The sequence below is a fragment of the Macaca thibetana genome, chromosome 18 (assembly GCF_024542745.1).
Source record: "Macaca thibetana thibetana isolate TM-01 chromosome 18, ASM2454274v1, whole genome shotgun sequence".
Classification (NCBI taxonomy): domain Eukaryota; kingdom Metazoa; phylum Chordata; class Mammalia; order Primates; family Cercopithecidae; genus Macaca; species Macaca thibetana.
Window position 1 is genome coordinate 65,368,099 of NC_065595.1, and position 24,937 is coordinate 65,393,035.

Below are 24,937 nucleotides of genomic sequence, written 5' to 3' on the forward strand. Positions count from 1 at the left end.
AGGCTGAGGGTGGGCCTGGGGGAAGGAAAGTCACTTAACCAAAGGGTGGTTAACGAGTACTTTGTCCCCATTAGGCAGAAGAAGTCAGCTAATCATTCATGAGGCAAAGAATGGGCGTTTGGAAGGACTGTGTCTGGCCTTGTCTGAGGCAGACAAGGCGTGACTTCTCTAAGTCACGTGGGGAAGGGCGTTCTTTGCAATCAGCCATTTTGCAGGACACAAAGGTTGGGGCGATTACTTAACCTTGGCTGTTTTCCAGGATCCAAGGGTCAGGTAAAAGTCAGCAATGTCTGTCCCTGTCCCCTCTTTTCTGTCTTCACTGGCAAGTCTCCTCCAACCAGCCCTCGGAATTTTTCTCTGCCATAAATCTAACCAAGTTATTCTCCTCAAAATCAAAACGAAATGACAAATAAACCAGATACTCAGTTAAGATGATTTCCTAACTTTCTCTCATTAAGCAGAGGATGGAGGAACATTCTTTAGCATGGTGTCCAAGACCCCTGACTCTCACAGTCCCAAGTACTGCCTCACCACAAGTTTCCTTCTGTCTCCGATGTGTCCCTGGTGTAGTGCAGCCAGATAGCCACAGAGCCTTGAGGATGCCTACGCTGTCCTAGTTCTCTGCTTTTGATGATCAAATCTGCCTACCAGAAACATTTTTCTCATATTTATATGTATTGAAATTCCACCCACTATTTATGGCCCCGTTCAAATGCTATCTTCTCCTGAAAAAATCTGATTCCCACAAAGAGAATCAATTGGTTTCCCTCTTCCAAATATCTTGGTTTGAGGTTGCAAAGCAGCACTTACCCTATGCTACCCTGTATCTGTAATAGCTGTTTCCATCTTCATGTCCTCACTCAGGAAGGGCTCACTCCTTCTTCTGAGCATGCCCTACCTTCCTCAGAGTGTGCTGTGCTTCATAAAAATGTGTTGAATGGAATGAAAGAAAAGAACATGTGGTTTTATTAAAGTCATTTAAAACATGCTAATCAGCAAGGAATATGGCTGTGAGCATTTCTCCTCATCCTCCTGGAATCGTACAAACACAAACAACAAAGAAAATAAAGGAAACACCATAAATTCCATTTTCAGTGAAACTAGAAGGCAGATAAATTCCCTAGATTCAATATATCTGCAAAAAGGGCCAGAAGCAACTGTGGTTGGCCAGAAGTTGTGTAGGAGAAGGGAGGAAAAGAAGGGCCGAGTGGTGGCCTATCTCCTGGGTGACCAGTGCCAGAATGCAAAGGCACATTCCTTGCTTGTACAAATGGGGGCAGGACTTTGGGTGAGCAGCGTTGGTATAAAAGAAGCCCTACTGGGCTTAGTTTGGTTCAAGGAGTTAGAATTGTCAGGGCTACACAAAGAATAGTCCAGAGGAGCCACATTTGCAGAAAGCACTCTGTCTCAGTTTCAGGCAAGCGGGAGAAACCTTTTAGTTGGAAAGCCTAGCCCTCATTTCCTGTCAATATAGAGGTGTGTGAATAGTTAGTTCAGGAAAATTGAACTCATTAAGTAATGAGTGATCTCAGAAAAAAGAAAGAAGAAAAAGAAAAAAAATGTTATGGTGTTGTTATAAAGATGCCATGAGAAAAATATGAATGAGACCAGTAAAATCCATGATATTTTTAAAATGCATCCATAAAATGTTGCCACTGAGGAGATGAAAGAGTGATCAGACATTCTGACGTGTTTGGAAACACAAAACAAAGCTTGGTGAGGCAATTATCTCTAGGAATGAAGAAAATAAAGTAGAAATGTGACAATTCGAGGAAGAGACAGCAAGTCAATAGAAGGCAATGAGGAAGTCCAGAAAGAAGCAGAAGAGAAAAATAAAACCATCACAGGAATAAAGATGGAACTCGAAGGAGCAGAAAGGGAGAATGGACCTTGTATACCCCAGAGTAAGGATTATACTCATATACTCATAAAAGATAAAAATAAGAAACTCAACCAAAATGAAATTGAAATTTAAAAAGAACTTAAAAAACATTAGAGAAGGTGTTTCAACAAATACATAATTAGTGTGTCTGAGGAAAAATCAAAACAATGAAACAAAGCAAATATTTAAATATATAATAAAAACAACCCTTTCCTGAGTCTATATATGTGAATGTACTTGAATCTATATACCATAAGGGCACACCATGGGCCACATTCAGTGAATTGGAATGCAATAATAAGACCTATCTTAGTAAAGTTATTAGAGCTTAAAAATAAACACTCATTAGAGCATCCAGTCATGCATTACATATTGTCTCAAAACTTTCAAAAACAAAAAACAGAAGTGATGTTAGGGAAGATGGTGGGTAGGAAGTGCCAGGACTCTGTCTCTCTGCCTAGACAACAATTGCACTGGCAGAATCTGACTGATAGAACTATTTTGGAACTCTGGAGTCTTGCAGCTTCCAGAGGACAGCTTAGATGGTGGTAAATCATGGCTAATTTTCGTCAATTTCAGCTCTTAGAACAGTAGCAACTACTCACTTCCCACCCTCCAGCCCTGTGGCAGGCAGCTGTGCCAACAATCCAGGTGCAACTTGCATGCTGCTTACAAGAACCAGGGTGGGCAGTAAGTACGTTGTGCTCCAAATATTGGGGATCTGTGTCCTCATAACTGACTATGAAGGTGCAGGCCAGAGGCCTTTATAGCAATCCCCGTTGCCTAAAGTGGCTTCCAGGGTATGTGAACATAACTGCCTTAAAAAAAATTTCCCCCTAGTTTTCCCTATTTGGGGAGCCAAACATTTAAGGGTTAGGCCATTTAAAAGCAACATCATATACAACGGAATTTAGTAAGTCACCATGCACGACCAAGGAAAGCAGTGGGCTCAGAAATGACCGGAGAAGACCTTCAGTTTACACCTCATACTGATGTCTGGCATGGAGCTACCATAAAACAATTAAAAAACCCCAAACAAACCAAAATCAGAAGCAGCAAACCCTGTGGAAGGTGGGGAATCTGATTAATAGAGATACCATATTATGAGATACAAATGTTCAGTTTCAACAACAAAAAAATACATGGAATATAAAAACAGGAAAGTATGACCCACTGAAAGGAAAAAATATCAACAGAAAAATAACTAGAATGAAAAATTCACTAGAGGGATTCTAAAGCAGATTTGAGCACAGGTAAGAATTAGTGAATTTGAAGACAAGACATTTGAAATTGAGTATGAGGAATATAAAGCAGTAAGATTAAAGAAAAGAGAAGAGTCTAAGGGATCTGTGGGACAGCATAAGCAGACCAATATACACATTGCAGGAGTTTCTGAAGGAAACAAGAGAGGGAGCAAAGAGTACAGAGATAATTTGGAGAAACAATGGCTGAAAGCTTCCCAAATTTAAGGAAAGTCACAGATTTACAAATCTAAGATGCTCAACAAACTCCAAGTAAAGTAACCTAAGGAGACTCACAATTAGACATATATAATCAGACTTTCAAAAGCCAAATACAAAGAGGGAATTCTGAAAGCAGCAAAACAAAAGTGACTCATCATTACAGGAATCTTCAAGATAGTTATCAAAGAATTTCTTAGCCAAAACTTTGCTGGCCAGAATGCAGTAGAATGATATATTTAAAGTGCTGAAAGAAAAAATAAAATCATCAACCTAGAATTCTATATAAGCCAAACTCTCTTTCAAAATTTGAGAGAAACTTAGTCATTTCCAGACAAACAAAAGTTGAAGGCATTCATTTTCAGTAGACCTGCCTTACAAGAAATGCTAAAGGGAGTCCTTCAAGTTGAAATGAAGAACACCAGACACTAATTTGAAGGCATATGAGAATATAAAGTTCTCTGGTAAATAAAAATACATAGACAAATATTCAAAAAACAGTATTATTATAATTTTGGTTTGTCCCTTTGCTGCTTATTTTCTACATTGTTTAAAAGACTAATGCATAAAAACAATTATTAGTCTATGTTTTTGGACACATAAGACATAAAGATGTAATTTGTGATACAAATAACTGAAAAGTAGTGAGAATGGAGCTATACAGGAGTAGAATTTGTGTATGCTATTGAAATTCAAATTAAAGTGTTACAATTTTAGGATGTTAAGTGTGTAATCTACATGGTCATCACAAAGAAAATAAGTACAGAGTATACACAAAAAGAACCGAAAAAGGAATTTAAAATTATCACAACAAAAATTCACTAAACACAAAAGAATACAAAAAGGTAGAAAATGAAGGATAGAAATCCTATAAGGTATATAGAAAACAAACAGTAAAACAGAGGCAGTAAGTCCCTCCTTCTTAGCAATTACTTTAAATGTAAATGAACTAAACTCTCTAATCAAAAAACAAAGATTGGCAGAGTAGATAAAAACCACCGTGAGCCAATTATATTCTGTCTATAAGACATTCATACTCATCTTAGATCCAAAGACACAAACAGTTTGAAAGGGAAAAGATGAAAAAGGATATTCCATGCAAACAGTAACCAAAGAAGAGTGGGGCAGTTATATTACTATCAGACAAAATATACTTTAAATAAAAAAGGTTACAAGAGAAGCAGAAGGGCGTGATATATTAATACAAGATACAATACAACAGGAAGATATAACAATGACAAACATACATTTAATAAAGGACTCTCAGAATATAGGACACAAAAAGGAGCATAACTGAAAAGATAAATAGACTATTCTCAGATAATGACTTATGACTTCAGTACTTCACTCTCAATAATGGATAGACCAACCAAATAGAATATAAGTAAATAAACAGAGGACTTGTATGACACAATAAACCAATGAGAGCTAACAGGTATATACAGGACACTTTATCCAGCAGAATATATATTCTTCTCAATTGCACATGAGGCATTCTCCAGATTCTCCAGGACAGACCATATATTAGGCCACAAATATCGTCTCAATAGATTGAGAAAGATAGATATCATATAAAGTATCTCCTCTGACCACAATTAGGTGAAATTAAAAGTCAATAACAGACGAAAAACTGGAAAATCCACAAATCTGTGGAAATTAAACAACACATTTTTAAATAATCAGTGGGTCAAAGAGGAAATCACAATAGAAATCAGAAAATATTGAGAGACAAATTTACAAAAAAACACCTCATAACAAAACTTCCGTGATGCAGCATAAGCAATGATAAGAGGCAGATTTATAGCTGCAAATGCTTACATCAGAAAAGAAGAAAGATTTCAAACCAACAACCTGACTTTATAGCTGAAGGACTCAGAAAAAGAAAAACAAATTAAACCCAAAGCCAGCAGAATGAAGGGAATTAAAGACTATAGTGGAGAGAAATAAAATAAAACGAGGAGAAAAATAATAGAGAAAATTAATGAAACCAAGAGTTGGTTTTTCAAAAACAATTAGCAGAGTTGACAAAACTTTAGCTAGATTGACTAAGAAAAAAAAAAAGAATACACAAATTACTAAAAGCATAAATGAAAGTGAGGATATTTGTACTAATTCTATAGAAATGAAAAGGATTATAAAAGAGTAGTGTGAACGACTGTCTGCCAACAAATTGGATAACATAGATGATATGGACAAATTCTCAGAAATACAAAACCCACACAGACTTACTCATAAAGAAATAGAAAATCTGAATGGACCGATAACTAGTTAGGAGATTGAGTCGGTAATCAACACCCCCACTGTTAAGATAAGCCCTTGACTAGACTGCTTCACCGATGAATTTTATCAAATATTTAAAGAACTATCATCAATTCTTCTCACACTTTTCCAGAAAACTGAAGAAGGGGAACACTTCCTAATTCATAGAAAGGCATTCAAATAGAAAAGGAAGAAGGAGCATTATCTCTCTTCACAGATAACATGATCTGACATGTAGAAAATGGAAGAAATCCTAACATGTCCATTGATAGATGAACAGATAAATTATGTCAAATATATCCAATGAGATATTATTTACCTTTAAAAAGGAATGAAATTCCGATACACACTTCAACATGGGTGAACCCTGAAGACATTACACTAAGTGAACACAAAAGGACAAATACTGTATAATTCTGTTTATACGAGATAGTGAGAATAGTCAAATTCTTAGAGACAGAGAGTAGAACAGTGGTTACCAGGGCCTGCAGGGAGTGACAATGGGGAATTACTGTTTAATGGGTGAAGAGTTTCAGTTTCACGTGATGACTAACTTCTGGAAATGGATGATGATGATGGTCTCACAACAACATAAATATACTTAATGCCACCAAACTGTACATACAAAAATGGTTAAGATGATATATATATATATAAAAAACATATTTTATATATCTATATTTATAGATAGATATATATATCTTACTTTTAGTTCAGGAGTACATGTGTGGGTTTGTCAACTGGGCACAGTGGCTCACACCCGTAATCCTAGCACTTTGGGAGGTTGAGGTGGGTGGATCCCTTAAAGTTAGGGGCTCGAGACCAGCCTGGCCAACATGGTGAAACCCCATCTCTACTAAAAATACAAAAATTAGCCAGGCGTTGTGGCTTGAGCCTGTGTAGTCCCAGCTACTCAGGAGGCTGAAGCAGGAGAATCACTTGAACCCGGGAGGTGGAGGTTGCAGTGAGCTGAGATGGCACCACTGTACTCCAGCCTGAGTGACAGAGCGAGACTCTGTCTCAAAAACACATAAACAAACACACCAAACACGAGCGCATGTACGGGTTTGTTATACAGGTAAATTGCATGTCATGAGGGTTTGGGGTACAAATTATTTCACCACCCAGATAATAAGCATAGCACCTGATAAGTAGTTTTTAGATCTTCTCTCTCCTCCTATCTCCACCCCTAAGTAGGTCCTGCTGCTTGTTGTTCTCTTTCTTGTGTCCATATGTACTCGATGTTTAGCTCCCACTAATAAGTGAGAACATGTGGTATTTGGTTTTCTGTTCCTATGTTAGTTCACTTAAGATAATGGTGTCCCGCTTCATCTATGTTTCTGCAAAGGACGTGACTTCATTTGTTTTTACGGCCATGTAGTATTTCATGTGTATATGTACCACATCTTTATCCAGTCGACTGTTGATGGGCATTTAGGTTGATGCCACATTTTCGCTATTGTGAATAGTGCTGTGATGAACATATGCATGCATGTATCTTGACGGTAGAGAAATTTATGTTCCTTTGGGTATGTACCTGAAAATGGGCTTGCTGGGTTGAACAGTAATTACATTTTAAGCTCTTTGAGAAATTATCACACTGCTTTCCACAATGGCTGAACTAATTTACATTCCCACTAGCAGTGTATAAACATTCAAAATCGTAAATTTTATATTGTATATATTTTACCATAACTAAAAAAAAAAACAGAAGACACTGAAGTTACATCTATAACATGCCCAAGGAAAGAAAGCATAAGAAAGAATTTTATGTCTAAGTTGTCCTTCAAATATACAGGCTATGGACAGTTTTAAACATGCACAAACTCAATAAATACGGTTCCCATTAGTGCTTCCGGAAGATATCTCTAGAGGGGAAGCCCTGCAGTAAGAGGACTGATGCCGAACACTGAGTATGTATAAGTCTAAAACACAAAGAAGACAAAGGGGACAGAATAGTTCAAGAACATGTGTTCTGACAACGGAGAACACTGGAGAAAAAAGGGAGGCATGAGGTCAAAGACAGAAAATGCTCCTTGACTGCTTGATACAGAAGAACTATGAGTCAAAGGATATCATATAAAGCCAACAAATCAAGTAATAGAAGTACACAGAAATTTAATAGTATAAAGACAAACATCTGTTAAGGAAATACTATTGAGTAAAATCTGGTGTGAAGGGGAGGAGAAGAAAACATCATTTTTCTCACTAATATAAAAAAAAACTGGCAAGCAAATTTAGTAACATACATAAGCATGAAGGAATTGCAGGCAAATGACTACCCCATAACCCAGTCAGGGCCAGATGCTTTATAGGCTCAAATTATCAAACCTTCAGAAACGAGAGTAAGGAAAATTCTCTTCACCCCTACAACTGATCTAGCAGATATTAAAGCATGTTATGAAACTTCAATAGTTAAATAATGTGGCACAAGTACACAGACAGACCAACAGAGCAGAACAGGAAGTTCATAAATAGACCAAGTATTTATGGAAATTTAGTACATGCTAAGGAGGCATCTCAAGTTAGTAAGGAAATGATGTAAACAGTGTTGAATCAACTGGGTATCTTTCTGAACAAAAAACAAATAAAATTAAATTAAGTTGGGTTCATAGCTGACATAATAGTCCGGATAAATTCCAAATGGCTAGAAGATTTCATGTGAACAATAAAACCCATAAAGAAGGTTTAAGAAAATATAGCAGAATTCTCTCACGGCACGGGAAAGATCTCTCTAACTATGTTATTAAATCCAAGAATAAATAAAAAATTGGTAAATAAGGGCAAGTGAAGCCTAAATCAACCAACCAACCAAATAAACAAACACAATACTCACAAAAAAGCAAAGTTGAAAGCCGAACAATAAATTGGGGGGTTAAAAAAAACCATTTGCGACTCACCTCATGGAGAAAGATCTAGTTTCCTAAAGCATAAAGATAAAGAGCTCTTAGAAACTGATAAGAAAAAGACTAACGTGGCAACAGAAAGTCTGCCCAATTAAACACAAATCAGGCTTAAACATATGAAAAAATGCTCATAATACAAAAGTTACTCATAATTTAAAAAAAACAAACTCATGGTAAGAAAATGCAAGTTAAATTTATACCAAGATAACATTTTTCAATTTACCATGTTGGAAAAAAATTCAAATGTTTGATAACATATTTTATTGGTACTCAGAAACAGGCATTCTCAAAGACTGCAGGAAGGAATGTAAATCAATATATTATGTATTTTGGGTGATAGGTTATTAAAGTAACAAACGTATATTCTATTTCATTCTGCCATTCCACTTTTGGGAATTTATCCTGTAGGCCTACTAGCACATGTGCAAAATAACATATGTACATAGTTATTCATCATAGCATTGTTTGTAATAACAGAAGACTGGAAATACCCAAACGTCCACAATGGAGGAGTGGTAATATAATGATATATCCATCCAGTGGAACACTACCATGGAGCTATAAAACTACCCTCTAGGCACTAAGAAGAGTCCCCTTTTTATGAATGGGTTGAAATTCACAGGATATACTGTTATGTGAAAAAAACTGCAGGAAGCACAGTACATACAGCATACTACTTACTATGTTAAAAAATGGTGAGGATAAGAAAATCTAATCCATTTGCTTGCTTATGCCTAAAGAAACTCAAAAAGGATACATGAGACTTTTGTATCACATGAACAGGCTACCCATTCAAAAATCAAAAAGTCAAGAGAAAATGCTAAGATAGTTGTGTTTTATGTTTTGCTTTACCAGAGGATCTGTAAGATATGATTTCTTTTGTTACCTCATTTCTTGACCTGGAGAAATCATAAGGAAATACTACCTTTCTTTGATCCAAATGGTGAGTGGCCACGGGACCTACCCTTGCAGAGTGAGAATGGGAGACCTCCTGCCTAGCACGCTCAGCCCTCCTCCACACTCCGCTCTGTAATCACAGACCCCACTCTTTCTCTGCAGGAAGGCTGTGACCTTGGTCTTGGCTTGGTTTTTGCTGCTCTAGTGCTCTAGAGACATGTGACAGCTCAAGGAAGGTCCATCTGTATCTGACAAAAGATGTCTGTGGGCTCCTCAACAATACGAGATGGTACAACTTTGTATCCAGGTGTCTTAATTTGGGCTACAACAAAATACTATAGATTAGTGGCTTCAACACCACCTGAGGAAGCCCAGTGAGGAGAGGCTGTGATGATAGGAGGGAAGTTCTCGCATCCTCATGTGGCCTTTCCTAGGTGTGTGCGTGTAAGGAGAAAGAGCTCTTGTGTTTCTTCCTTTTCTTACAAGGGCATAATCATGTCTGGGGGCTTCACCCTCATGGCCACATCTGAACCTAAATGCCTCCTGAAGGCCCCACCTCCTACTACCCTCACGGGGGATAAGGGCTTCAACCCATGAATTTGGGAAAACAGAAACACTCAGTCCAGAGTACCACGGGTTTGGATTTTGTATAAATTCCTAAACCGGGTACTGTTTATTACAATGTAGCCCTTTTCTTTTGCCAATGCCTTTATAAAACCTGATGTTTGCTGAGGGTAGGAATGAGGCAATAGTCTGTGTTGTCTGACAGATTGACATAAACCATTTCAGACCAATGGAGAGCCTCTCCTATTTCAATAGACCTGCTTTAGGAAGCCATTTCAGGGTTTAACACTCTCAGTGGGATGGGAATTACTTACTGTTCAGCTATAAATACTAGTGATTCTTGTTTGGCACAAGTGGCTCAGAGGTGTGGCGAGGAACCACACAGACCTTGGGAGCCGTGAGCTGTGAGGTGGGTTCAGACCTCAGAAATAGAATGACCTTGGCTGGGTATGGCAAGAAAGGTGAGCATCAGGCAGGCAAAGATTCTCAGTTACAGAAAGGCAGATGGGCAGGCAGGACAAGAGGTCTATGGCAACCTAAACGTAAGGGCCAGAGAGTGAGTCCAGGAACTGGGGCCTCAGGCTGACAGTACATGTAGGTGTTAGTAGCACCATGTGCCTTGGAGGAGCAATGACCAGTCAGGATGAGGCCAGCCTCTGGTCCTCAGGTAGCAGAGGACAGATGGTGAAGACCTGAGGGTCAGGGTCCAGGAGGCTGCCTAGGAGCCTTGAATTTCCCTGTTACCACCAGGAACTCAAGGCTCCCTAAGTCAACACATTATAATGCTTGTACTTCTAAAGTCCACGGAGAAGTCAAGGTCCTAAAGGCCAGTTTTAGTATCACTGCTCCTTGGTATTCGTGGGGAAATTGGTTCCAGGACCCCTTTGGATACCATTGACAGGATGCTCAAGTCTCTTATATAAAATGGTGTGTATTGCACATAATCTACACACACCCTGCTGTATACCTGTAATCATATCTAGATTACTAACAACACCTAACACAATGCAAATAGTTATTATACTGTATTTTTACTTATGTTATTTTTATTGTTTTATTATTACTTTTATTTATTTACTTATTTTGAATGTTTTCAATCAGCAGTTGGTTGAATCTGTGGTTGCGGGTGAGGACACAGAGGGCTTCCTGTACATATGTGCGAGAATTCTTAGCACAACTTCCATCTTTGATATTTAAATCAATCTAATTTCGTTCTATTCTATTTAGCCTTAATTGAGACTAAAAATGAAGTTGCCCATTATCTCTTATGAGTCAGCTATGGACTTAAGAATCATGTTTCATTAGTTCCTTAGTCATTTCTTATCTAGACTGTAAGAAACATACTTTAACCCTCCATCACAGGTCTTTTTTGGGCTCTTTAAAATCGATGTCTGCCTTCTTTATCCTTGTTGTGTTTTCCGTGATGCTTTTAAATTCTAGTTTTGACTAGCTATTCAACAAGGTGCAAAGTGTTTTTTTTTTTTAAGGTGGTAAACTGAAAGTAATATATTTCTGATTAAAAAACCTCTATTCTCTCTTTCTTGATAAGACAGGCATTAAAATGTAAAAGCCAGAACATGAAATAAGAAGTGCTAATGAAAATTTCACCAAGTTGGAGTTTAGATTTTAAAATGTTACTAATCTAATAAGAAACCCAGGATGAATGTGAAGGGTCAGGCAGCTCAGAGAGGATCTGTGCTATGCCTTCAAAATGTCCTCCAAATTTCACATGAAAAATGGTTTGTGATTCATTTTGATCAGCGATGATTCAACTTATCTAAAAAAATGAAGCCTCAACAAGTACAACTGGAAAGCAACCTCGCCACCACCTGCATACACAATCGCTGTAGTGAGCGCCACTTGCATGGGGTATTAATACCGCAGCATTTCTCCTGTGTGACGGATCTGGTTTCAATCTGTGTTTCTTCAATTTTTATCAGTGTTGGCCTAGATTTCTAAAGCTGAGCTAAAATGGAAATATCCTCCCCCCAACCTGCTTTAACCCATCTGTCTCCTTTTATTTACATCATATAATATCTTTTTCCTTGAAGAAGTCTAATTTATTTATTTATTTATTTTTATTTTTTAAAAAAGCAAAATGGAAGTAAAATAAATAGAAAGTATTTCCTCACAAAATAAAGCATAGGATCTTCCCTGTGGCTTTATACCCAACCAGCCCTCACTACAACAGCAAATTTAATTAAAAAAAAAAAAAAAAAAATCAGTATGAGGCAAGGCTGGACATCAACAAGAACATTTCTTTATTACACCCATGACTTTAGAACCACCTTTCACTTGTCAAGTGACTCAGTGACACCTTCCAAAATACAGAATGCAAGAATATTTCTAATAATCTGCTAATACTGGTCTCCTTATTCCAAAGTGGGGAAGTCAACCTGGATAATGACTCTGCTAAGTGCCGGCATGGGAAGGGTTTATAATTATGCAGACTCTGTCGTTGTTACTGCTGCCAACAGAATAACTTATCAACTTATGTTGTCTCATCAAGGGACCAAAAGCACATCACCAGTAAGAAATGATTTCTAAAGAAGACTTAATTACCACTATATGTGTTTTTAATGCTGGCTGAAAATACACAAGAAGACAAGCTAAAGTGACATGTGACAAGTCCTCATTCAGTTTGTCAGCCATGATAGCATATTCAGAAAGATAAACCATAAAAAAAAAGGATCAAGAGATAAAGGTAGATCCTCCCATGACCTCAAAATAATTATAGCATTTGCTGGTGAGGCTGAAGTTTCCGTGCAGATACCTGACATAGACAGTTCTATGGAATTCAAGGGAAAATGAGGGGAGGGGACAGGTGACAAGCTCAGTGTGTGGTGTTAATCGAGTAGTATTCTGACTGAGCCCCAACTGAATTTTTATTTACCCATTCTAATATTTCCTGGAAACCAAGGCTTTTTACTTCTCTCTCAATCTACTCAAAATGAACTACTCCCCACCCCAAGGTGTTGCCAGCATTGAAAGGCAGCGACATATCATACCCTTTGGTGCCTCTCCATTCCTTCTCCATCCTCAACAAGCAAGTAGTCCCTAGCAATTAATCAGACCAGCTCAAAGGAAACCTGGTGGCTTTTAGGCATAAAACAGACCTGTTAGACACGGAGGAAGGAGGCCTATTTCCCCTATGTTCATGGTTTCTTGTAATAACACAAATATATAGTAAAAAGTGACAGGAGTTTTGGCTGAAGTTGAATTGTTAAAGGGATATTTTTAAGTATAGAAAAAGTAATCACTGTTTATTGAAACAATGGCCCGGGCTGCTTTTCCGATTCCCATTAGTAGTAAACTTTGCTTCTGGACAGAAACCTTTGCTTTTGTTCTTTGGCTTGAAGAACATTAAATTCAAGTTTTCCTTAAAAATAAAATTTGAAATAACTCCTTAAACCTGCGGGCTGCTGGACTATGAAGATGGGAGGAGGGACATTTCAGGAGTCAACTCAGGTACCTGCACTGTAAAGCCTGGCACAGCTAACATCTAGAAACTGGATGCGGATTAGAGGAAAAGCAGAAAACGCGGAGTGAATGTCACAAAACAAGCACGATGAAGAATGGAGGAACGGTCATCCTAAGAGCCGTCAGGAAGGGCCACAGCAAATGCACCGAGGGATGCAAAGTTACGTTTGCCTAATAAGTATCAAGGAGGAGAAAAATCTCTCAGGAAACAAGCAAGTCAACAAAAAGGAGATAAAGAACTGCAGGTTCCAAATCTCTGGTGTAGATAATTTTAAAAGCATACACAAGCATCAGATTTTAATGTCAGTTTTGTCAGAAATCAACAGGATTAACCATGTTTCTCTTTTGATTAGTGGTGATGGCATGCCCTGGCATTTTCTGTATTAAATTCTCTGTAAGAGGCTGGGTGCAGCGGCTCATGCCTATAATCCCAGCACTTTGGGAGGACAAGGTGGGAAGACTGCTTGAGGCTGGGAATTCAAGATCAGCCTGGACAACATAGTGAGACCTTGTCTCTACAAAATTAAAAAAAAAAAAACTAGCCGATTGAGTCCAGGAGTTTAGGGTTGCAGTGAGCTATGATTGCGCCACTGCACTCCAGCCTAGGCGACACAGCAAGACCCTGTCTCTAAGAAACAAACAAATAAACGAACAAAAACTCTCTGTAAGAATCCAAGGGGACATGTGCAGTTTCTTGTGGGTCTGTGCACTTTTATAAACATGCTGTGCCTTTACTCTCTGTGCAAGTTTATCTCTCTTGTTCCATCTCTAATTCGCTTCTGGCACCTCTCCTCTCTTCTTTCCTCTTCTCCCATTTTTCTGCTCCAAGGGGCAACCAGAGGTCCCCATCGCTGCACAGTTCTTCAGATCTGGGCTTTGTTTTCCTCGCCTGATGGAGCAGAGTGACCAAGGGGCTCCCTCAAACACATGCTCACTCTTTTAAGGGGAATCAAATCAGCAAACCTTCCAGTCACTGCCTGCAGGGTCCCTGTAGGTCCAATTCTGATGCCAGGAGGAATGTCCCTGTGTGGACTGACTTGCAATGAGGACCTAGAGGTGGGCACGGGCAGGCGAACCCCAGCTGGCTGGCAATGGGAAGCAGCTTTTTAAAGTCAGAACATCATAGCGAAGGGAAGACTCACCCGCTCCTTCTCCAGTGCCAGCTCTCTCTCCTTCCAGCTTCCTGCATCGTCTTGCTCTTCCCCTCACTTGTCAGCTACAATTGGCTGGAACACAGTCTTGGGCTGACTCAGAATGCAATGTGTAAAAAACTTTCAGTTAAATACTTCCTTCACTTTTCCATGATGATGAGGAGCTGTGCTCTTCTTCTGATCCCTCAACTTCCAAGACACTCAGATTCCTGCTCACCGTCTCTCCCCATCTTCTCACTCTGCTCATACCCTTGGCAGCCCTAGGTCCACCCTTGCCCAGTGAACACCTACAGTTCCTTAGTGTGTCCTCAGCCCTGCCCGACTGACCAGTGTCCCTGCCATCTGCTCTTGAAGTGCTGCATATGCCTGCCTCTCAGAGGTCTTCTTGCAATTCGAATTTTGCATGATTTGCCATGTTTTGGATGAGTCTGCCTTTTCTACTGTACACATGAGGCAGATATAGCTTCCAATTTTGTCTATGATGGTCCTCAGATCTGGCACGAATTAGGCAACCAGAAGTATTTGCTGAAGGACTGAGTGACAAAAGGCATTGATCTGATATTTGTTCTTTTCTCATGATAAGCTTTCTCAACTGTTTTCTCCTTCTCTTGGTACCAGGTCTTTCCTGGTAGAGAGAAGAAAGTCACTCCATTTTCTCATAGCCACCCTGAGGGCAGGCAGCCTGGGAAGTTGTCTGTGGAGGCTTGTGGCTGGCAATGAGAAGACTTTTCTTCCAGTTCAAGGTCAAGAGCCCAGTATGACCTTGGGCCAGAGACTTCATTACTCTGGGCCTCGAATTTCTCTTTGGTAAATGAAAATCAATTTTTTTCTGCTTCTTCTGCCTCATATGGGGCTGTTGTTGGGACAAAATTGAGTTTTAAAGATGCCGTATAAAGATAATGATTACACAAACATAATGCATCCTTAAAGTAAAAAGGTTTGTGGCACTTCTCTACCATCTCTTAAAATTTCACGTACCACTGATGAATTCTCTATAATGTGGGCCTTCTTCTTCGAAGAAGCCTGATTTTCAGAGAAGCTACCTTTCCAGTAAACAGATCATCCATCCATCCATCCATCCATCCATCCATCCATCCATCCTGTAGGCTAACTGTTACTGAGCACACAATTAAGCAAGCAACTACAATACAGAATGGTAAGGTCCTGGAGACAAGAAGTAGAGGCTGCTCAGGCAGAAGAGAAAAGGGTGCCCCATGCAGATCATGAGGTCAGAGATGGCTGCAGGATAAGCGAAGTCTGCACTGGGATCCAAATGTCGATTAGCAGGGCATGGCAAAGCGTGTGTGCGTGTGATCAGAGGCCAGAGGTGAGAGGAACCTGGAGGACTAGAATAACAGAAGAGGGTCCACATGGCTGGAGCTCAGTGTGGGGCAGAGAGCAGAAGAGATGGTGAATAGGAGAAGAGGAGGCTAGAAGGGAATAGAGGACAAAGGGTTTTGTTAAGAAAACTTGACCTTACCCCAAGAATATTGGGGAAACTTTGGCGAGCTTCAAGCAGAAACATTACTTGATTACATCTGACTTTCAAAAATGTCACTTTGGTGTGCAGTGTGAAGAAAGGATTAGTTAGACAGGGCAATGGGGGAAACAGGAAGAGCGGGAGGACTGGCCCTTGTGGGAATCAAGTGAGAAATCCTGTGGCTTAGATTCAGGCAGTCATAGTAGGAGTGGACTGAAGTGGGCGGATATAAGGGGATGCCTTTACTGACCCAGAGATGAGGGAGGAAGGGGAGGTTTGTGGGGAGGAAAGATGATGGGGGAGGTGCTTGGGGTCATACAAATGGAGTATTTAGCAAGCAGCTGAATTTGTGAGTTAGGAGCTCAGGATAGAGATGAGGGCTGAAAACACAGGTAGATTTCAGAGTATTCTGCACAAACACTGCCGAGGCCATGGAGTAGATGATAACCCCCAGGGGGACTGTGTAGAGAAGATATAAGGTCTGGAGAAAGGAGATGGCTCCCGGTAGTCAAACTTTGAGTTAACGAGTCCAAGAAGAAGGGGCGGTGATGTGGGAGGGAAGCCAGAAGGACATGGTGCTTGTGAAGCTTGCAGAAGGTGGGGGTGGACGGCCAGTCATGGTGAGCACTCAGTGCCACCCAGAGATGAGACCTACACCCAGAGACTCTTCTCAACACAATACCAAAAACAAGGAACTTGGAGTTTTAGGTCCCAGGAGCCTTTGGGGGATCTAGAACGATGCTTCCCTTATGTTGCATCCTCTAGGAATCTTCACTGACTTCTCCAGCCAGAAGTGACTACCATCTCCAAATATTTGTTGAGCCAGTACTCTCTGCGTTGAGCACTGGGAATTATAAAAGAAATAAACTATGGTCCTTGAGGGGAGAAAGCAGTTACATAAAAATTAATCATGGCCGGGCGCGGTGGCTCACGCCTGTAATCCCAGCACTTTGGGAGGCCAAGGTGGGCGAATCATGAGGTCAGGAGATCGAGACCATCCTGGCTAACATAGTGAAACCCCGTCTCTACTAAAAATACAAAAACAATTTAGCTGGGCATGATGGCATGCACCTGTAGTCCCAGCTACTCAGGAGGCTGAGGCAGGAGAATCGCTTGAATCTGGGAGGCAGAGGTTGCAGTGAGCCGAGATCGCCCCACTGCACTCCAGCCTGTGTGACAGAGCGAGACTCTGTCTCAAAAAAAAAAAAAAAAAAAAAAATTTAATTAAAAAAAACGAATCACAACTCAGTGCAGTCTCTACTGAGTGTCCTGTGACCGCTGCAGAATATGAACACTTGGCTGGATGGTCAGGGCAGGCCCCCGCTACAGGACAGGGCATGTCAGGAGACAGAGCAAGGGAAATACCCCAGGTGGGGCTTCACTGCTTGAAAGGTGTGGAAGTGGGGTTGCCATGGTTTATGTGGAGGACAAGGAACAGCCATGTGTTTAAAGAGGAGGATTCTTCCAGGGGAGCAGCAGGGGCACGGATGGAGCCTTTGGAAGGGTCAGATGGAGGTGGACCTTGAGAGATGGCTGGAATTTCAAACTACATGCTGCAGATACCGGAACACCAACTACAATGGTCACTCCTTAGGCACCGTTTGGCTCTGATCTGTGTAATCTTACCCGTGTGATTATGGCTTTAATTTCTCTGAAAGCAATCTGCAGGTAAGGGGCATGTCTTTCTATCCTTTGATTGTTCCACAGGGACTAGCTCAGAGTCTCTAACTCAAATATTCTTCATAGGAAGGAAACTGCAAAGACACCTTTGTGGCCCATGAAGGCCAGGAACAGAGGCACAAAGCCCGGTCTCTGTGCAGAGACACACCGAGTAGTGTACATGGTACCCAGTATGTAGCTTTTTATCCCTTATCCCCTTCCCGCTCCCCCTCTGAGTCTCCAAAGTCTATTATACCACTCTGCATGCCTGGCAAGCAGGTGATTTTATCAGTAGCATGATTTGCTAAGTCTACAATACTTATGATAAACAAATAGGAGAACATGGGAGCCCCTGACTCAGTTTCAGGAGGATTGGGAAGTTTTCCTGGTGAGGATGGTAGCTAAACAGAGACCTGAAGGGTGAAGGGCCAAGTGGCGGGCAGAGGGCAGGGGTACAGCAGGCAGAGAAAGGCCCCTGTGGAGACAGAGCCTGTGGGGAAGGGGCATGGAGAGGCAGCCAGGCCAGGGGTACCACAGCCTCCTGATCATCTGCCTCCCAGGGCAGAGCCGAGGCCCAGGGCAGAGGGGGTGGTAGACAGCCCGCCTGAGCTGAGGGGTGAAGCCCACCATCTCCCTGGAGTCCGTGATCATGAGATGAACACAACACCCTTCGCGGATGCTGGTCCTGCCCATTACAGAAATCTGGTAAAAAGAAAGAAGACAAAAATGACCACAAGCATTCAGCATCTCCAGCAGAGATCGTTTTCTTCCTGGAGAAAGATTTCGAAAGCTGATGTTGAAAGAAACATGCAAAATGGATTCAAATGCAGTTGAAATGAGAGTGGACAGTCTGGGCCTGCTGCTGATTGGAGACACTTCTCGAGCAGTGACAGCGTGAGAGATGCTGGCGCCGCAGCCGCCCCAAATCGAGAAGAAAACAGTCTCCTCTTGACACGGATGCTGAGTCACACAGCAGCAGCTGTGGAATTTTATTTACTTTTTCTAGATTTTACACTGTAATTTTAAATTATAAATGTTATGTCACAAAACACTACTGTCTCTTTGACATACATTTTCTGAATTGTGCCAGACACTGAATTAAGGGCAGGAATACAAAAATGAGGATAGCATGGTCCCTGCCCTTGAGGACTGCCAGTTAAATGAGGAGACAGACCCTTGGGTAACAGCCCATAATATCATGCAGACAGAGTGCACACCAGTGGGATGAGCGAAGTGCTCTGACCAGAGGAAAGAGCAACTCATTCTTTTTTTTTTTTTTAAACTTTTCATTTAGCCCTGCCTAAGTAAGGCCTTAAAAAGTTTGGTTACGAACTCACAACTGTCCCTCTCCATGGGAATCTTTAGTAAAAAGTGAAAGATTTATTTGTTCTGACAAGAAAGCAGAGCATGAGAGCAATGAACTCTGAGAGCTGGATTTGGGGAAGGTTGTGCAGAGAAAAGCATAAAGCAGTTGTTTTCAGAGCAGAGCCATGATTGCCTTGGAGTTGACCGGACAGCTTACCAAAAATGTCCTGCCCAGACCCTATCCCAGCCCCAGTGAATCAGAACCTCTAGCACAGGGAAAGCTGGAAACAGAACTTTTTCAGATGTTCCAGGGTTTTCTTATGCACAGTAAGGTATAAGAGCCACTATTTTAAGAAAGGCTTCGGATTTCAGTGGAGAGGAAGAGGAGGCTCACGGTAGAGGTGACACCATGAAGATGGAGATGTGGAAGTGATTGATCGGGTGGAGTCCTGAGTGCAGCAGGAGAGGAAGCTGGAAAGTCGAACCGAGGCTGCCCACCCAGAGGACAGTGACTCCCAACCATACCTGTTTATCCAAATCACCCCTGGAAGTGAAAAATATACCTACATTCGGCTCCGTTTCCAGAGTTGGTCTCTGAGGTGGGGCTTGAGCATGTGCATGTAAGCAAAGGCTGCACGGGTGATTCTGATGAACAGCAGGGCTGAGCCCCCACTGCACAGGCTAGAACCATGGGAGGTTCTGAAGTAAAGGATTACCCCAAACCCCTTCTCCTACCCATGGAAAGCCTGGTAGATTCTAGAATGGCCATTACCACTGACTATGTACTAAAGACTTCAGTGGCATCAGCTACATCGAGAAATGAGAGACGTTCCGTGTGTTGTGGGCAGGCAGTGTAATTCTTTAAATGTTCTAAAACAGGGAAAGCCCTACCATTTCCGCTCTACTCTAAATTCTGAGGGCCAGCTGGAATTTGTTCTTCTTGTAAACAAATGACTTCTGAATATCTAAACAGTAGCATTAATTATTAGACAACTGGATAATTTTTAGGAACTGTCAAACCAATGACATGTCTATGCTCTGAAAGAGTTAAGGTCTGGAAGCAATCAGAGCAAAGATTCTGATTAGCACAAGAAGAGACAGCAGCAAGGATTCCAGCAAAGATGCCTGAGGCTACGCAAGTTAATTAATGACTTAACATTATCTCAGGGACCCCAAACTAACTGAAATCAACTTGTTGGCATCTTGAACGTGAGGTGAAATTGGTTGATAGAAATGTCATGATATTATCTCTTAGGATTAATCATCAACATCATAAAGATAGGCTTATAGTGCATTAGTCTTTCCCCAAGGAAACAAAGGGAGATGCATGGATATTACCTACAGCTTTTAATCAGAATTATATTCATTGCAAATGTCTTCAAACGCATTTCTGCTGTTTCACGGACAATCACAGATTTCATACCTTTAAAGTATACCTCCCTAAGTATACTAGGCTGATGAGGCGAGAGCTTATTATGTGATATTATGTAGAATCAATATCCGGATGAATAAAGATGACCCAGAGCTAGTAAGTTACTCTAAGCACGAAAGCAACAGTGCAACTAATTCCCTAGGTCGTGGTAAAAGAAAATTTTTTGTGTAAGGACTGTCCCCTTGGTTCTCAATAGTTCATTACAGTTTAATGGAGGCAAATGATAAATTATATATTAGACTGTAGTTTAGAAACCCCTCATGTTGACCCAGCTGAAGTTGTAATTTTAGTCACATTCAAGAAATGTATTCTTTTTTCCTCGTTTGCCTTCAGGTGCATTAATTAGTTCAAGAAGCACTGTGTAAAAGGAATTCAATCAAATGATAAAATAGCTACTATCTACTGAGCATCTAACTAGGTGCCGGGCTTCGTATACATCATTTAAATTAGTCTATTTAGTCCTCCCTATACTTTTGTAAAGTGAGGTATTATCTCCACTTTTGTAGAGAATGAAATTACAATTCAGAGAAGTCAGGTTAATTTACCGAAGATGAAAAGCTAATTAGTAGCAGGGCTAAGTCCAAAGATGGATCTTATATTGGCTCCTCACACTTTTAAAGATCAACTCGTGTCTTCCAGACAAAGTTAGCCACTCTCTTTTCTGTGAAAATTTGGATCAAGTATGTTTCTATTACAGTACTTGTGATGTCATAATTATTCGTAAGTGTTTTTTTCTTTAAAAGTTTGTGTCCTTGAAAACAGGAGGCAGGTCCTCTTGTCCATGTCTGTGTTCCCAAGGTGCATCATTTATTTAGAAGTGTCTTGAATACCTACTGTGTGCCAGACTCTAAGTTGGGCCCTGCAGATATAGTGGGGAACAAGACACACATGGTCCCTGCCCTCATGGAGCTCACATTCTATAGGAGAGACAGTATAATGAATGCTATGATGGGAGAAGTTTAGGGATTATAGGATTTATGAGATTAACCAGCAAAGCTCCCCTTCCTATTGTGGGGAGGGAAGGAGGAGGAGCTAGGAATGATTCAGACTAAAGAGGGAAGAGATGTCCAGGCTGAGGTGAGAGGGCTGGCTCTGATATAGTCAGGTATCGGGTGGAGGTGAAAAGAAGGGGGAAAGCAGGTTCTGGAAAGAGGAAACAGTATGTGCAAAGGCAAGAGGTGAGAGGGCAGGCAGAGGAGACAGATGGGGATGGAGACGTGAGCAAGGACCAGGTCATGAAGGTCCCAGAAACCTGGTTATTCTGAGGTTGCTGGAAAGGCCGCTGAAGGGATTTCAGCATTCAGTGCCATGATTAGGTTTGAAAGATCACCCTAACGGCAACGAGGAGAATAAGATGTAGGGAAGTAAGCAGAGAGGCAGGAAGATCAGATATGGAGACACCATCCTGTAGTCAAAGTGAGAGAGACTCTTGGGTTCTGCACTAGGCTGCAAAAGCAGGGAGGGAGAGAAGACTTCAGAGGCAAAATCAATTAGGTTTGGTTTCTAACTGGATATAGGTGATTTGTGAAGGAGAGGAGTCAAGGACACTCCCAGGTTTCTGGCTTGAGCAATTGGTTAGATGGTGGAGCCATTTTCTGATCTAGGCTTGGAAGATAGGATAATAAATTTGGTTTGGACTAGTCTCATATGTCTGGGGTGGATGTGCTCACCAAGCAGAGGAAGGTCAAGGTGGAGATAGGAGCTGATAGCCATTAGCCATAAGACTGAGTGAGATTACTCAGAGTCTGGGAGAGAAGAGAGCTCCACGAAATAGTATTTGAAGCAGGATAGAGAAAGAGAAGGCAACAAAGGAAACCGAGAAAGGAGAGGCCAGATGGGAGAAAATTGAGTCTAGGATGATGTCTTGGAAGCCAAAGTAGATTTCAAGAAGGTGGGAATGGTCTCACGGGGCCCAGTGCTTTTCCATGGTCAAGTAAGTGAGGCTCTGGACACAGTCCTCGGGTTTTTCAATGAGGTGGTCAGTGGGCACCTTGACAGCAGGGCCAGGCCGTGAGGATAGTGGAGCTAGCCTGCTGCAGGCTGAGGACGGGGAGGAGCTCTGCAGAGGCAAAAGCACATGTTGAACCCAAGTCTCCTCATTGAAATGCAGCGCATGGTGAAACGTTTTTTTTCCCTTTTTCAGCGTGTTTCCATGTAGCTGTGGGAGATACTGCCAATAAATATATCCGAAGGGTAGCATAAAGCTTGGTGAAAAAATTCAGAAAAGGACAATGGAAAAATAGACTGAAGGTGACAAAGAGCTAAGACCATGAGTCACTCAATTTCAGACACAATCTGTTGGAAGCACCGCGGCCTGCCGTCCTGTTCCCCTTTGTAACCTGCAACAGGAGCTGCTCTCCAGTGGGGCAACTGCCTTTTGTGGCCCTCCCTGCATGGAAGTGACTAAATAGCAGCATTCAGACTATTTGTGAGGAGTGCACAAAAGGGAAGACACTGATCTTTAGGGTTTCTGTGAAATCTTTTTCAATATAGACAAACGGAGGTAAGTTGAGAATCGAAGCCATTGCATGGCGCACCTCTGGTCCCAGTTCTCCTGGGGGGGTGGGTTTCTCAGCCTCCCCGCCAGCTCTTCCTGCCTCCCCTGCCTCTCTCCTCTCCTAGGCTCTTTCTCTTCAGGCATCGCACTCTCTCTCTTGTCCTTCCCTTATACCTCCTCCTCCTGCCACAAAGATGTGCTGAGCGCTGCTGGGTCCCCCAGTGTGGTGCTGATGCTGTTGATAGTCATTTAATACCTGGCATCTTCTGCCACTCTATTAATCCCAAATGTTGGTCTATGTCTCAGACATAACTTCTGTACCCTGGGCCAATTTCTAATAAACATTTTCTCTATGATTTTTGGTAGGAAATCTAAAATTCAGCCTTTCTCAAATTAGCCTCATGATCTTCACCATACAATCTATTTCTCCTCAAGTAATTCTTATGTGTGGTTAATAACATCACCATATTCACCATATGCCCAGCTGCTGTTACAAGGTCACGTGTGACCACTTCATTTCCTTACCTTCAAATGGCAGCTCAATCCCTTTAGCTCCTCCTCTGCAATATTCATGGAGCTCTGCTTCTGCGTCTATGACCACTGTTCTGCTCAAACCTTCATCTCCTCTTGCCTGGACCTCGGGAAGGCCTCTGACCACGTGCCTTGTCTCTGATTTTGCTCCCACTCACTACAGCCTCCACAATACTTTTAAACTCATTTTTTCAGCAACACGAATCTGATCATGTACCTCTGGGACAAGGTGATAGACATCCAATGATTTCTTTTTTTTTTTTTTTTTTTTTGAGACGGAGTCTCGCTCTGTCGCCCAGGCTGGAGTGCAGTGGCCGGATCTCAGCTCACTGCAAGCTCCGCCTCCCGGGTTCACGCCATTCTCCTGCCTCAGCCTCCCGAGTAGCTGGGACTACAGGCGCCCGCCACCGCGCCCGGCTAGTTTTTTGTATTCTTTTAGTAGAGACGGGGTTTCATCGTGTTAGCCAGGATGGTCTCGATCTCCTGACCTCGTGATCCGCCCGTCTCGGCCTCCCAAAGTGCTGGGATTACAGGCTTGAGCCACCGCGCCCGGCCCCAATGATTTCTTACTGCCGACAGATTATAGTTGATGCTGTAATTTAGCACTGCTCAAAAGGTCTTTAAAAATCCGTCTTTACAGCTTCGTCATCCACCTGTGTGACAAGCATAGTGCTACTTACTTGCTTTATGAGGATTATCACATTGAATCCCAACAACATCTCTGGAGGGTGTGTATTTTAATTTATTGTTGATTTGGGAAAATTAAGGCACAAAGGCTACGTGATTTGGCTTAGGGTCACCTGGTCACAAGTAAGGCACAAGTGAAATCCAGAGTTTATACATTTCAAAATGTTTTCTTTTTTTTACTTTTATATATCAAGAAGTATCACTGAGCACCTATTTGTGCCTTCTGTAGAAAGGCAGAGGTCCTGCTGTTAGTCCTCAGGCAGTGGTTAAGATCGCTGCCCTCAGGCAGTGGTTAAGACGCTGCCTCGAAATCACACTGCTTGGGTTTGACTCTTCCCACTCTCACTTTCTAGCCTCCTGACCTTGCGTAAATTTCTTAATCCCATTAGGCCTCTGGTTACTCACTGGTAAAACAAGGGCCTGTGGGATGCTGGGAGGGTAAGTGAGATAACAGATGCAAGCCCCGAGGAAGGCGTGGCTGGTAGGAGGGCAGAGCTCAATACAGCGAGGTCGCTCCCTGGGCGCTGCTTCCTGCCCCTTTCCAGTAAAGGTGTGGCTATACTCAGAGTTTAAAAGAAATCATTTATGTGGCTAGACATACTGACTTCTGCAGCAGAGAATAGACAGGGAGCAGTGGCTCTCATTAGCTTTGGAGATGATAATAAAACTGGAAAAGATCAGAAAAGCGGAAAATGATCTTTGCATCTGAGTGCACTGATTCATGATGTGGAAAGATAAAAGAAAATC

The 24,937-nt window shown here is 41.6% G+C and overlaps 1 protein-coding gene and 1 non-coding gene across 11 annotated transcripts in view; both read right to left on the reverse strand.

Annotated features, from left to right (window-relative positions):
• Positions 1–24,937, reverse strand: part of L3MBTL4 (L3MBTL histone methyl-lysine binding protein 4) — a 449,236-nt gene that overhangs the window by 44,649 nt on the left and 379,650 nt on the right. The window lies entirely within an intron of this gene.
• Positions 19,031–19,147, reverse strand: LOC126941627 (U5 spliceosomal RNA). The gene has a single exon (XR_007721394.1). It is a non-coding gene; the product is annotated as a U5 spliceosomal RNA (small nuclear RNA).